Consider the following 14,227-nt stretch of genomic DNA (forward strand, 5'->3'; position numbering starts at 1 on the left):
GTGGAATAAAGCAGTTCTATTTATAGAGATCCCAACTAGTCAGATAGCATGGAAAACAGATCCTGAAATATGTAAGCATTTCATATATATCATATTCCTACCTACAGGATAAGAGGTGTGATGAAAGTCCAGCACACAAGGCTGGAGTCCTTCCTGGACTCTATTTCAGTGACATATCAAGCGCTACAGCAGTAGTTCCACCCCGTCATTAGAATTTCATTAGTTTATTATTTTACTCAGATGTCACAAAATAATCAGCCGTGGCTGATTGCATATATGCACAGCAAGACCAGATTGCCATACCCTCAAATTGGTCTGGAAAAACACAACATTTTTTTATGAATAGTGTCAGTAATTAAACAATACTCAACACCATATTTAAGCGGTGTGTGACAGCTAATGACGCCTGCATAGCTTTAAGAGCTCATGCTTTCTCAGAGATAATTTTAAACTCTGGCTSCTGAAATCCCTCAAAATTACAAAAAACCCTCCTACTCTTAAAAATTCTCTCAGTGTTCCAAAGCTTTCTGATGACTTGTCATATATAACAGATTGCAAAGTGTAGTCAAATATATGTATATGCACACAAGCACATATTCAAATTAGTGTATATATATTTGATGTATATATAATTACTGGGCAAAAAAAATCCAGTGAAAAAGTAACTGCATAGGTAGGTACTGTGAAAAAGATTTCTCAAATGAGTTTCTCGAATTTTGGAGGATAAAGAATTACTAAGACATTTCAAAATAAATGTCGGAAAAAAATCAATCTAAAATATCATCTCACAAACATGCTGCAAGTACTGAGCTACTTCATATGGTTTACCATAAAATAGGAAGTAAGTATTATTTTTAAAAAGTCAGAGCTCTTGAAGGCATAAATGGATTAATTTACCACTGACCTAAAAACTTCCCCACAACACTTCTGTTGAAGTGTTACAACATAACACTTAACAGTACTTCATAAAAAAAAAATACCCAAACCAATCAAACAATTAAAATATACAAGTCCTGTGGTGATGGCAGAAAACATTTGAGAGCAGCAATGTTTCTCCTACAAAGCCTGATGACCATGCAAATTGAGCTACAGGTGCAACTGAAGGCATAACCATGAGATCTAATACTGCCTGTCTTCAGGGTCCTGCCAGCATATTTCCTTAACATAGTTTTAACATTAATGATGCCCATACTCACAAATCAGTGTACTATGGGTTCAGAGCTATTTGGAAAAGTTCTCAGCCCACGGAACATCAACTGCAATCAGGATCAGGAACTGGTGTTAGAAACTATAATGTACATCAGATTTCTCTCTTTATACAGGAAAGCAAAGAGCTGGTGCAAATTGCAGCAAAACATAGGCTACTGGGGGGAACATATATTTCCTCTTTATTTTCTATTTCTAGCAATCACACGTAAAAGTTGTTACAGATCAATATTGAATTTAAGTAGAAGATGCCAATAAGAAGAGGGAAAGGCATTTAAAACTAATGATACTATTGAAATCTTCCACTTGCTAAATAAAAAAAAAAATTAAAGAATTAGAGATTACATCTGACACTAATACATTACTGATAGTTTCATGTTTCCAGAGATTTAAGCTTCCCTCTACAAACTGCCTTTGAATGATAAAAAATCGTAAGTAATGGAAGGAGAGTTAGTTTCAGAGACCTCTTACAAATCTCCTCACAAGCCAAAAGTGAGAGAGGATAAAACTTGGCCTGAAACTCAAACTTGCAGTGGAGTTGGGCTGCTCAAAATAGGGAATTCTAACATGTTCCTGGTCTAAGGAGGTAAACTCCACTCCATGGCACTCCACATTAGTGTCACCAGATCTGCTGGTGTGATTTATTTGAGACACAAAGGTTGATTCTGACAGCTTTACTTCACGCAACAAATGTCTATATTTGTGTATTTAGTGTTCAGTTACTAATTTATCTCTTGCTGAGCGTGGTTTAGCAGATATTTAGTTCTATGCTTCACTGTCACCACAGTGCTAGCTAATCTATGCAAGGTTTCAGACTGACAGAGCCCATATTATGTTATGATACAGAATCACAGAAGCAGCTAGGTTGGAAAATGACCTTTGAAATCAAGTTCCACCTATGACCTTACACCACTTTGTCAACTAAACCATGGTACTGAATGCCACATCCAGTCTTTCCTTAAGCACCTCCAGGGACTGTGACTCCACCACCTCCCTGGGCAGCCCATTCCAATGTCTGATCACCCATTCTGTGAAGAATTTCTTCCTAATGTCCTAAACCTCCCCCAGTAAATCTTAAGGCTGTGTCCTCTTGTCCTGTCCCTGGTTGCCTGGAAGAAGAGACTGACCCTCCCCTGGCTAGAGCTTCCTTTCAGGGAATTGTAGAGTGATAGACAAGAGATCTAAACCTCTTCTCCAGGCAAAACAGCTCCAGCTGCTTCAGCTGCTCCTCACAGGACTTGTGTTCCAGACCCTTCACCAACCTTGTTACCCTTCTCTGGACACACTTCAGCACCTGAATGTCCTTCCTAAATTGAGGGGCTCTGAACTGGACACAGCACTCAAGGTGTGGACTCACCAGTGCCAAGCACAGGGAAATGATCCCTGCCCTGCTCCTGCTGCCACAACATTCCTGATGCAGCCCAGGATGCCACTGACCTTCCTGGCCACCTGGGCACTGCTGGCTCGTGTCCAACTACTGTCAATCAGTACTCCCAGGTCCCTTTCTGCTTGGCTGCTGTCCAGCTACTCTGTCTCCAGCCTGTGGTGCTGCAGGGGGTTGTTGTGGGCCAAGTACAGGATCCAGCATTTGGGACTGCTGAACCTCCTATCACTGGATTTGTTCATTCAATCCAGCCTGTCCGGGTCCCTCTGCACAGCCCTCCTACCTGTCACCAGACCAACACACAAACACAACTTGACGTCACCTGCAAATTTTCAGGACTATGCCAGGGAGATGTTGTCAAAGGCTTTGCTGAAGTTCATTGCCTTCCCCTCATCCACCATGGGGGTCACATGGTCCTAAAAGGAGATCAGGTGGATCAGGCAGGACCTGCCCCTTCTAAATCTGTTCTGGCTGTGTCTGAGCTCCCGGATATCCCGTAGGTGCTATGTGACTGCACTGAAGATGATACATCAAAGCCATCCACTGAGCCATACAACACACTGCAAATAGCATACACTGAAGAGATTCATCTGAAGTGACTGGGTGACATTACAGAGTTGGCATAATCTTTATGAACATAGTAGTGTTGACAAAGATCAGCTCAACAATGGCAGCTTCTGTTCCTGGACTCCTTCAGAGAGATACGCTCTCCCAGAAGGTGATTTGGGACTGACAAATCTCGGCCCTTTTTCTGAAATGCTGTTTATCAGATCCTGCCATTAGAGAAATCAAATCTTCATTAATGTCTTGCTTTCTGTCAGGCAACCTGGAGCAAAATTCCCCATTGTCTCAATTCACTTTGGTTGACATATCGTATTTCCATAGTGCCTGCACTGGGTGCCTCCTGGATGAAACAAAATTGAAAGATGACCTGTGAGAGTCAATCTGATGCTTTGCACGCTTTGTGGATATACAGCTTGAGGACCTGATGATGTATTCCAAAACAACTTCCCTGGCCTCCAAATGTGGATAACAGATACATTATCCTCCTCTTTTCTCTACAGATTGACTTTGACCTTGCCACCCTACACACTAATGGAGACATAAACACAAGAATCCAGATCAAGCACCTTCCCTTAGCCCTTGGTTAGGCTCAGAGCACCAGTATTTCCCTACGAATAGCCACACCCTCAATGCATTTTCAGTGCTACTGGCATCTCTTCACTGCCCTTTGAGAAGCTTTGCTCAGTGACAACACTGTTGAGGTGATGATGTAGACAGTCATGCCTCACACTCTGCCACCTCCATGCATACAGAATACTTAATTAAAAATATAAATAAAAATTAATTCATACTTTGTTAGACCTATCAGTAGGAGTAATACATTTCATAGGAATAAGCACTCTTAGTCATGCAGAGCTGTAAAATTTCTCCTAGTGTAAAAATATCACAGAACACTTAAGTTTCCATGAATCATTAATTCTAATTCTTTCCATGAAAATACTGAATCCATATTCTTCTCATTATATCTTTGAGTGAATCATAATTCAACTGAATTATGCCAGCTGTCACTTTATAACAATCCTAGCCTCATAGTCTTCCATAAATGTTCTGCTAAGCATAACTTGCAACTGAGTATTGAATTAGACAGGAATAGATGAGGCGAAATAAAATTTATCTACTTAGAAATTTAGGATTAAAAGTCTTGTGATATATACTAATACTATTGCATTCAAAATGAAAATGCAGCCCATAAATAAAGGTACAATTATTTACTWTAATGCTTCTATCACAGTAATTTCCCCAAAACGGGCATATCTATGGACAAAGTTCCTCATAAGCTCCTCAGCAAAAACTTTATTCACATCTCAACATATTTAAAACCATTAAAATAACTTAAGCACTTTCTTGCTTGCCTTTGATCACAGGACAGTTCAACATGCCAAGTATTTTTGTGTTTTCTGCCTTCACCTGCTTTCTCTCCTTGGTTTTAGACAGATGTAAGTAAAAGAATAAACTTTCAGGTAGATCACCCAGCTTTCACCATGATCTTGATAGTGAATACATTACGAGTATCAGGCAGGCAAGAGTTCCTCTCACCTTACAAATTTCTAAACAATGCATACAAAGACCTCGAGGACATAATGCTTTATATAAAATAAAGTTAATACTTTATTTTGTTAGGACGGCAGTGTCCCCTACTTGGTCCAATGTGCAGCAAATCAAGAAGGCAGTATGATCTAGATCTGAGAAAACTACTAGGAATATATTTGAAATTTGCAATGAAATCAGCCAATTACTTACACTCTCCTCTCAGACTGGGACAGAAAAGTTTCATTAGTGCTCCATAGCAAGACTGGTAATATTCATCAAAGGAAAAGCCATGCTATTTCCAACAGATAATCATCACAATTTATACAGGATGTTCAGAAMATTGATCCACAGAGAAACAGTTGGTGGTGTCAGAACAGACTATGCCTCTATTGTTCTGGTTTTCCCTATAAAGAAAGCTTGTTATCTGAAACTCGATACAGCTTGTATTCAGTTGGACCAACCAGTATCAAACCAACACACATTAATGTATAATCACCCTTAGTACTCTTACAAGTCTATAAAACACCAGTACATTTTCCCCCTAGTTGTATTTTCTATGCAAATTATGGTAAAATAATCCAACACAGAAAGCTCTTCTGAAATTGGGCCAGAAACATGGCTTCTAGCTATGATTCAGAAACCCCACCAAAATCCTATTTCTGAAATAGGAGGAAAGCTATTCCTCCTACTGGCCCACTGCTTTTATTGGTCACATCCACTCAGCTGCAAAAGAAACAGCAGCTCTGGTTTGGCTCCAGTGCTTCTGGAAGAAACAGGAAGGGTACTTTCTGATTCTATCTCATTATGTTGCAAAGGAGAGGTGGTCACACTCTACATGACAGGAATTCTGCATAGGAAAGTTGCATTGACTGCTCTGCTTGGTTATGGTTCAGTTTCAACACATGAAATAATGCAATTATGTGGAAAAAAAGTTTTTATGACAAGCAAATGCAAAATCTACATGAATATTTACTTTTAAGGTATATTATTAAGCTCTTTTTTGAATGTATGTATTTAAAGTTCCTGTATTCTCCACTTTCTCTAATTATAATATTTTTGACTAAGCACCATCATTTATGAAGTCTCTACAACTAAAAATACTTTAGGCACTTGTGTGCTCAATTACTTCCTTAATTGGTTTGGGTTTTTTTTTTAAAGCATATGTATATGTATGTGCAGAAAGTTAATTTCGGCTTGAGGCTTTTGGCAAGAAGGGTTAGTTTTCCTGACTTCCACCAGTGAATTCATGATAATTAGGCTTATCTTAGAACCATAATAGTCCTAAGTTTATCCTTAAGCAAACTGTTTCTACCCAGAGGAGGATGCAAATGTTACCTATAGATCAAAACAGTCACTTCATATGCAGTCAAGTCAGCTTTCCCAGTTCACTGCATGCAGAGCATATTCATAAAAACAATCAGACCATTTTACTGACTGGCTGGAAAAACGAACTATGGAATATATGGGGCTATGAAGCACTTATTAATTGTCAGTATAGCTGAAGTGATTAACAAATGCTGACATTCTCCATTCTAAAAATAATTAACAGCCCTACCAGATTAAAATTATTGTAATTTTATTTGGTATAGCAAGTTTTAATGTATAAAATTTTCAGATATTTCTCCTTCAGAATTTTATAATTGTGTACAGACAAATTAACATTTTGGGTTACTGTCAGAATAACACTGTAACATGTCTGTATTTGAACAGAAACACTTTAACTTTGCATCAAACAGACAAAAAAGCACATATCATAGAACAATAACAGAAAATAATAGTAAATAATACTAACTTATAATGTGAGAGCAACCTTTATCTCCATTTGTCATTTGTTTCAGAGTAAAGGAACCTGTAAGCATATTTCTCACACAATTCCTCTGAAATTCCTAAATTCCAAAATTACATAAAACTCACTTATACAGCTATAAACATTTCTAAGGTATTTGCAATGCAAATCATTTTATTATTGTCTCCTGCCTTTGACACTGCCCATATTTTTTAAAGACTTTTTTTGGCTACACTGGTAACGGAGTGGTCCAGCATTACTCTTTTCTGACACTGTTAACATGTCAGAAATCTTTAAAAACTGCTTTGCTGTCAGCCTTTTCTGACACTGTTRTTTATATTCACTAATACAGCTTTCAAAGCTTCTGAAGTCCACAGCAGCCTACATGATCTATACCACAACTTCTTGCACACAAACCCAGTTACCCAGTGGATTCCTGGCCTTTAAAGGGATGCTTGCCATCATTAAAGGTAGAAGTTACCAACTGGCTGTGGACATGCAGCTTTCACAAACATCCCTAGTGCTTTTATATAATGTTTGTGAAAAAAAAAAAAAAAAAAAAAAAAAAAAAAAAAAAAAAAAAAAGTACTGTGCCAGAACAGAAAAATCTTTATCTAGGCAAAAACTAAGAGAGAAATCTCACGCCTGGCAGAGTTGCTGGAAGGAGCTGCCCATATGCTCAGCCAGCTGAAGGTCAAGGTAAGATCAGATTCCCCAGTCCTCCCATGGACAAGGTGACACAGATCTGAAAGTACACATAATTTCTTGGCTCTCTTCTGCATGTTTTAAGCAGCATGTTTTTTACATGTACAATTAAGTCTGCATAGAGTAGGAACAGCATCATCCAATTTTACAAGAGTTTTGTTGTCGTATCAGCGGTGAAATACAAGGGGACTAATAACCCATCTCCATCACCTGGAATATGTGGGGTTTTTTTCACAGCACTGGGTATTCCTGCAAAAAAACTCAAAAGCTGTTTTCTTTGATACTAAGTTATATTGCACTGAAATACATGAAACAACAAAACAGTTGAAAAAACATGGACTACTAAACARGAATAGCATGGCATACCTATTATCTGTATGCTAGTAAGTACAATGATAAATCCTAACAAGATACCTCCTTTTATAGGAGTGGCATTTTGTTTCATCTACTATTTTCATATAAGACACAGGGAAGAAAATAGAATTACTAAAACAGAYAGTATAAAACAGAAGTTCTGGGTAGGCTTACAGAGAATTACTAATATAGTTATTATTAATATAGATATTAATAGGACAATTAGTGAGTACATCTAGCATTTCTTATCGAATATTGGGGGGAGGCGGTTTCCACACAGCTCAAAGCACACCGTGTACCAAAAAATAACATTTTTACTTGCATTCTGTTATTTCACTATCACTGGAGTCTAACTTCTGGTTGCAAAGAAATAAAAGCCAGCAGAAATCAGTATCATGGTGATATATATGTTTTATGTATAGAAATGTTTCCCAGTTTCCCAGTAACCTAGTTTCACACTTTTGATCAGCAATGCACTTTTACAGTACTTCGTAGTGTGTTTACAATTTTATGTCACATGAATATTTTAGAATTTCTCTGAAGGTTTTGTAAGAAGGTAATTTTGTTTCTTTATGGACCTTCTAATCGTCAGATAATTTTTAAAAATTGCTTTAATCTCCCAAGTTTTCAGAAAAGACCAGCCCTTACTTCACTACTTCTTAACAAAAAGGAATACACTCTAGCTGTCCTAAGTTGTCCATTTATAAACCACAAATCTCATCTGACTATAAAACAGGCTAGCATTGCTTCCAAGTCTGAAAGCTTGTGGTTAACATTTATGGCAGTTGTTACTACATACTTTTGATTTCAAAGCTAAAGATTCAGCTGGCTCCAGGAGACATCGTGCACTGCAGCATTTTGAGGATGTTTTTTCTCTCTCTACTGCACATGCCTTGTTCCTAAGCTGGAACCTACTGGCAACTCCTTTTACCTTTCATTTAGGTCTGTGCTTAGCTCTGGGCTTTAGATGTGTGCTTAGCTAAATAACTGAAGTTTGTAAGAGCTAAAAATACTCTTCATAGATACTGAAAGAGACAAAAAAGGCTTCTTCAATTCAGCTTTTGTTGAAATAAACATCATGAACAATGTGAAGATATTTTGAATGTTCAGAAGCTGCTCATGATAGTGTTCACGTGTCACTATGTACAACCAATTTAAGAAAACAAAAAATATCCACTGCATACCAACATAACCTTAAGTTCCTTTTAAATGACCAAAGTAGTATTAGACAAAGTTCAGAAACAAAATCTGAAACTTCAAAATTATTTTTTTTGTGCTATGCTTTCATAAAAAAGGAAGAAACCACAAGGTCCCAGTAAAAACAGATTAAAAAAAAGTATTTTTTCAGTGAATTAGTGGCTCCAATTTCACAACCAATAATCAAGGTAAAAATATCTCCTTTCTAATCCAAACTTTTCCACCTGTATCATTATTATATGCAAACAACCATTAAATATAGGAGAATATGTGACCAAAGAAACAAGGCACTGTTACTTACTTTCATTTTGCTGTTTACAATGTTCATGAAAGATGCTCACTGTGGGCCTGCTGTGAAACTAATTTATCTACCAGTAGAAGAAATACTATCTTTTTATCAAGCTTGAATGCAAAAATAAAGAAAATCACTGATTTCTATTATATAGAAAAATAGCTGCAGAAGTCTGTCAAGGTTGGCATATGCAAATTGAGATGAAACACAGAGATATTAAAATACAAAGCACAAAACTTTGATATTGCTCTGGTTATTATAAAATTGACCTTGTTCACAACAGCATTATAACTTCTTTATATAAGCTACTCTCTTATAGTTTCCTATTTAAATTGCTTTAATACAGTCTAAGGATCAAAGCTTAAGCTCTTTGAATTGCAGTAGGTGGTTGAGGAAATATACTGACCAAATCAGGTTTTTAACATTTGCAGAGCTTCAGGACAAATTTCCTGAGCCGAACAAAGTATTAGGAATATCATAGCTTGTAGATAGTCACAGATATTGATGTAATTAGGGGCAGACACTGGAGCATCAAGAATCTTCAGATAGTTAGCCTGTCAAATACTAACTGATTATCCCTAGCCCAAATGCTCTGCTAGATGCATCCCTGTACGGCTAGTCTGATTCCATGCTTAGTAGAATCCAATTTGGTCTTATTTCCTGAGAACACCAGTGAAATGCTGATAATAAAGCTACAACTTGCACACAAGCTTTCTGCTTCTTTCAGTACCATTTCCACTGCTGAAAGAATTATTGAATCAATGTATAATTAACTCAACTGTTTAATCATTACACCAATGTACCACAAATTCAGTAGATTAATCACTCATTGCCCTCCATCAATCCATGTTCAGGCGCTCATCTCTCAATTTTTGTATCTGTTCAGTTTTGAACATATTAGATGTTCCTTTTGCTAAGATTATTTTCACACATTTAAGTTAAATCCCAGTGTACATATTTCATGTTAAGAACCATTAATCGGTCCCAAAACTTTGCATGCTATTTAAACAAAATACATTCTCTGTCTCAAATTGATTCAATGTAACATATAGAAACAATAAGTAGGAATGCAAAAGGTCAAAGTACTTTAAAACTATTCAAAATAGTTAAGAAGAACCATATGAAGTCCTTCTCAGCAACTATTGCATTTGTAAGTATAGACTGAAGTAACTCAAGAGGGAAAGAGAAGGTAGAGCAAACACAGTGGTCAAAAGCCAGGAAACAAGGAATGATGAAACCAAGGCAAGAAAGTTGCTTCACATGACTTTATATTGCACATATATAAATAAATAAATAAATGGGGAAAAAACTGGAAAAAAGATATCACAGGACAATGCACACTCTCCCATAGATTTCTTTTTCTTTTTTTTTTTATCGTCAGGGTTTCTTTTAGCACTGATAACACTAAGCTGTTCTAGAACACAAACACATACTGTCTGGAATTAACAGCTTTACATTCCAAGATCATTTAACTCTACATTGTTCATTGAAGTATCCAGGATGCAACAGGAAATTCAACTATACTTTTTTTCATTTAGTGACCACTTGGCTCAAAACTCTGCGGAATAAATTATTTTTCAAACCAGTATTTTTTGTAAGTGGGATAATGTCTACTGTAATCACAGACACTGCTAGTAGCAATAATACATATTGTCAGAAAGATACTTAATCACTAGCACTTACTTTCATAAAGTACAAAAAAAAAATTAGTTTGGTATCACAACCAAGCATCCTAACTTTTGTGACTTTTTCAACTTGACATACTTAAAAAGAATACCTGACATCAGGAACTGTGTTTAAGAGCATAGCTACAGGAGGCTGTATAGAATATTTAGATGTCAGTGTGTGAAAAAAGTAGTCATGCTGTAGAGGAACAGGCCTGGGGCATTCATCTCTCTGAATCACTGCCAGGATCAGCAGATCGTCACTGTTAGGAGGATGCCATTCTTTCTGCACAGCCCTCAACTATCATTTAACATCACTGKAAGAAGGGCAAGACAGTACAATTAAAAACTATGGATTTAAAAGGAGACAATGAAATGCAGTTATTGGCCCTAAAGAATGCTGTGCCTGGATTTTGTGACAGAAGTTTGCCATGCATTTAATGATTGACTTTTATGATCATCTTTGCTTGTTCTGGTTGTATACACAGGGTTTATTACGCATAAAGAATCACTCTACAAGTGTATAAGTAATGAAAAAGACAAAATGATTAGACAATAGGAACAGGAAAKATATTTAAATCCTAACTGTATCAGAGGCTGAGCCAAAAAAGCTGTTGCCACTTTAAGTAGTTGAGTGTTTGATTTGCCCTGCAGAGCCAGAGTGCTGTAAGGACCATCTAGGGCAAGCGCGTGTGTGAGGGTTTTTTATTATTGTTAAATCTTAATGTAGGATTACAGTTTTTTAGAGCCAAGCCACTGAAGATTACTTATAATGAAATGCTACTGAAAGATAGTTGTAATTAGATTGGTTTGCAATTTAGATACAGAGCACATAATAGATTCTTACCTTTAGCTAAGCACACAAGCTTATTTACCTGGATGAGGCAAAACTTGGCTTAAAACTGAGAATCTTAATAATCCTACCAATAGATTCTGCTGTTCTATCACTTGCTGTTCTATCAAATGTATGATTGCTATTCACATGAATCAAATTAAGCATCGGCTAGCATGAAATTACATTCAGGATGATTATAAAAAAATTCAGGCAGTTACAACATACAAATTTTTAAATATATATTTTGTACAATATGAGTTTGGAATTTCTGGTAATTTGAATAGAGTGCTTATCTGAACTAAACAGAAAGACTGTGTGAGTCCATATAAGGAACTACAAATGTAATTAATTGTAACATGGCACCATTATTGGAAAACACAAACAATGGCAAAATCTTAATGAATGTAATTTTGTGTTAGTATAGGAGCAATTACATGCTGATTTTTTTAAGTCAGCAAACTTACTGTGATGATATTGATTTTTTTACATTTTTTCTCCTACCTATACAAAACTAATGAATACATAAGCATCTTAACATATTAGCTACTCCTATCAAAGTTTACCTATTATTTAAAATCCTTTCAGTTTTATTAAGTTCACTTACCTGAAAAGTATAAAACCGGGTCCCATTAGGAGGATGCACTTTAGGAGAGGCAGAGACAGCGTTCATATCCGAGAATATCATTTCTGGTCACACACACAATACAATCCACAGAGAGCTACAGATGCAGAGAAGAGTGCTAAGCTCAGAGACAAATCCTTTTATACATTTAGGGAGGCAACTGGACAAAATTCAGTCTGCCCCATCCTTTCAGATGTACAGTGACAGCGCTGTGAATTCCTCACTCCTGCGTCTGTGAGCTAAACTGTAAGGTCATTGCTCCCTGACCTCTAGTTCAGCTAGCCCATTGTAATATGCACGATGAATAAAAATCAGAAATGCCAAAGAAAAGGGAGCCAGAACCTACAGTACATGAAGCCTGTGCAGAATCTGGCAACGCTTTGGACCTGCCCATCTGTTCTCAGTGATAATCACCTCCCTCCACCACAGCCTTGCAAAGTGATTATGCTAAGCATTCCAGTTAACCAATAAAACACAGTTTCATTTCAAACAAGCATGCACAGTGAAAAACAGAGGACCTCTTCTGACTAACCTGAAGCATGCCTCATGTTCAGTTCATAGCTGCATTTGATAACAATAATGATTTTATCATTTCAGTTGCTGACAGCTATGTTAACACATACAACTTGCTTTAAATAACACAAAGGTGGTTTTTCGTTATTTTGACTGTCTTGTCTAGAAAAAGAAAGAAACTGTGTATTGCTCTCCAAATTAGTGGTTTTTACATGTCTTAATTTTTGGTGCTACTACTGACTGCAAATAAGGAGAAATAAGTATTTCTCAGACYGTTTACAGAGTTATAGTCAGTTTAAATATAATGTAGATTATAGGCTTCTATTTTCTCATTCTTTTCTAATTAGTTTCTTTCTCATCTTCAGTCTGAATCTCTCTTGATGAAAAGTTTACCTAACATTAGTAAGTATAAGGTTGGAATTTTATTTCAAACCTTACTGTGTTTAGCAATGCTACGGACCTACAGTTTAATTCATCAGCTATGCATAAGATGTTTTAAAGAAGTTCTTTTTTAAGGCTGAAAATAGTTATGAACACTTGCACTGAACATTCTGAAAGCATTAATCACATCTTTTCTTCAAACACAGATCATTTGAACTACATGAAGATTATAAAGTAATATTCCAAGAACTTGACACCTTTTAGCAATAAAAAATAAGTGTTCAATTCACAAAAAAATCAGGGTTTTTTTGTTTTGTTTTGGGTTTTTTTTCAGAAAAGTATGGTTTCAAAAAAGGGTAAAATTGTAAAGTGGTTGCAAAACTAACTTTGCATGTTCTGTCAAGCACTTTGTATTTTATTCACATGGTTTAAAACAGACAGAAAAACCACTTAAGAAATGGTACTTTCTAAAGGAAACTTGTCAAAATTCTAGAAGCTTRATTAGTTGCCAGGCTGCCTACGTTTTTTCATTCTGTTTTATCTTAATGCTTTTAGCAATAGGAGATAAAGCAGCTTCTAAAGTAAAATTACTATGAAAGGAGTTGGGAAAGATGCAGAGATGTCTGTCTGTTTAAAGGTGTATGTCTGTGGCACATACTTCAATAATCATATTTTGTAAGCCAAAGAGAAAAAAATCCTCTTAGATTCTAGTCATATCTAAAAATTCCTTATAATTGCCATGATATGGCTTCTATAACATTTACAGAATCAAAGCAAAGCTACTGTCTGGAACATTTTTTTAAGACCTAGATTTCAGATTACAGCTCATTCTCCCCTCTTTGAGCTCTCTTCAAGAAGATCTAGTTGCTTGTATTAGCAAAGAGGCCCCTCAACTGGTCAAGTGAAAGATATCAGTTGATAATCTGAATAGATAATCTTTAATTATGAGCTGATACGTTCTTCTTTATAATATGCCTACCAAACACATGCTCTTTCTCCACAGTGCAATGAATAAAATTTCTGTCATGGACATTTTAAATTGTTTGCCCTGAAAGATGAAAGAAGTTTACATCAGTTTCCTCACCAAATGCATTATTTGAAGAATTGATGTCCAAAATCCCAAATACATTCCTTCAGTAGACAAGTACTTTCACTGCTAAACAGCTGTGCCAATTAGCTTGAGCTTCTCTTACT

At 36.4% G+C, this 14,227-nt stretch overlaps 1 pseudogene; it reads right to left on the reverse strand.

Annotated features, from left to right (window-relative positions):
• Positions 1-2,127: 2,127 nt before the first annotated feature.
• LOC130579927 (uncharacterized) lies at positions 2,128-12,187 on the reverse strand (annotated as a pseudogene).
• Between the last annotated feature and the right edge of the window lie 2,040 nt (positions 12,188-14,227).

The sequence above is a fragment of the Malurus melanocephalus genome, unplaced genomic scaffold (assembly GCF_030028575.1).
Source record: "Malurus melanocephalus ecotype Western Australia unplaced genomic scaffold, MMel_1.1 scaffold_301, whole genome shotgun sequence".
Lineage (NCBI taxonomy): Eukaryota > Metazoa > Chordata > Aves > Passeriformes > Maluridae > Malurus > Malurus melanocephalus.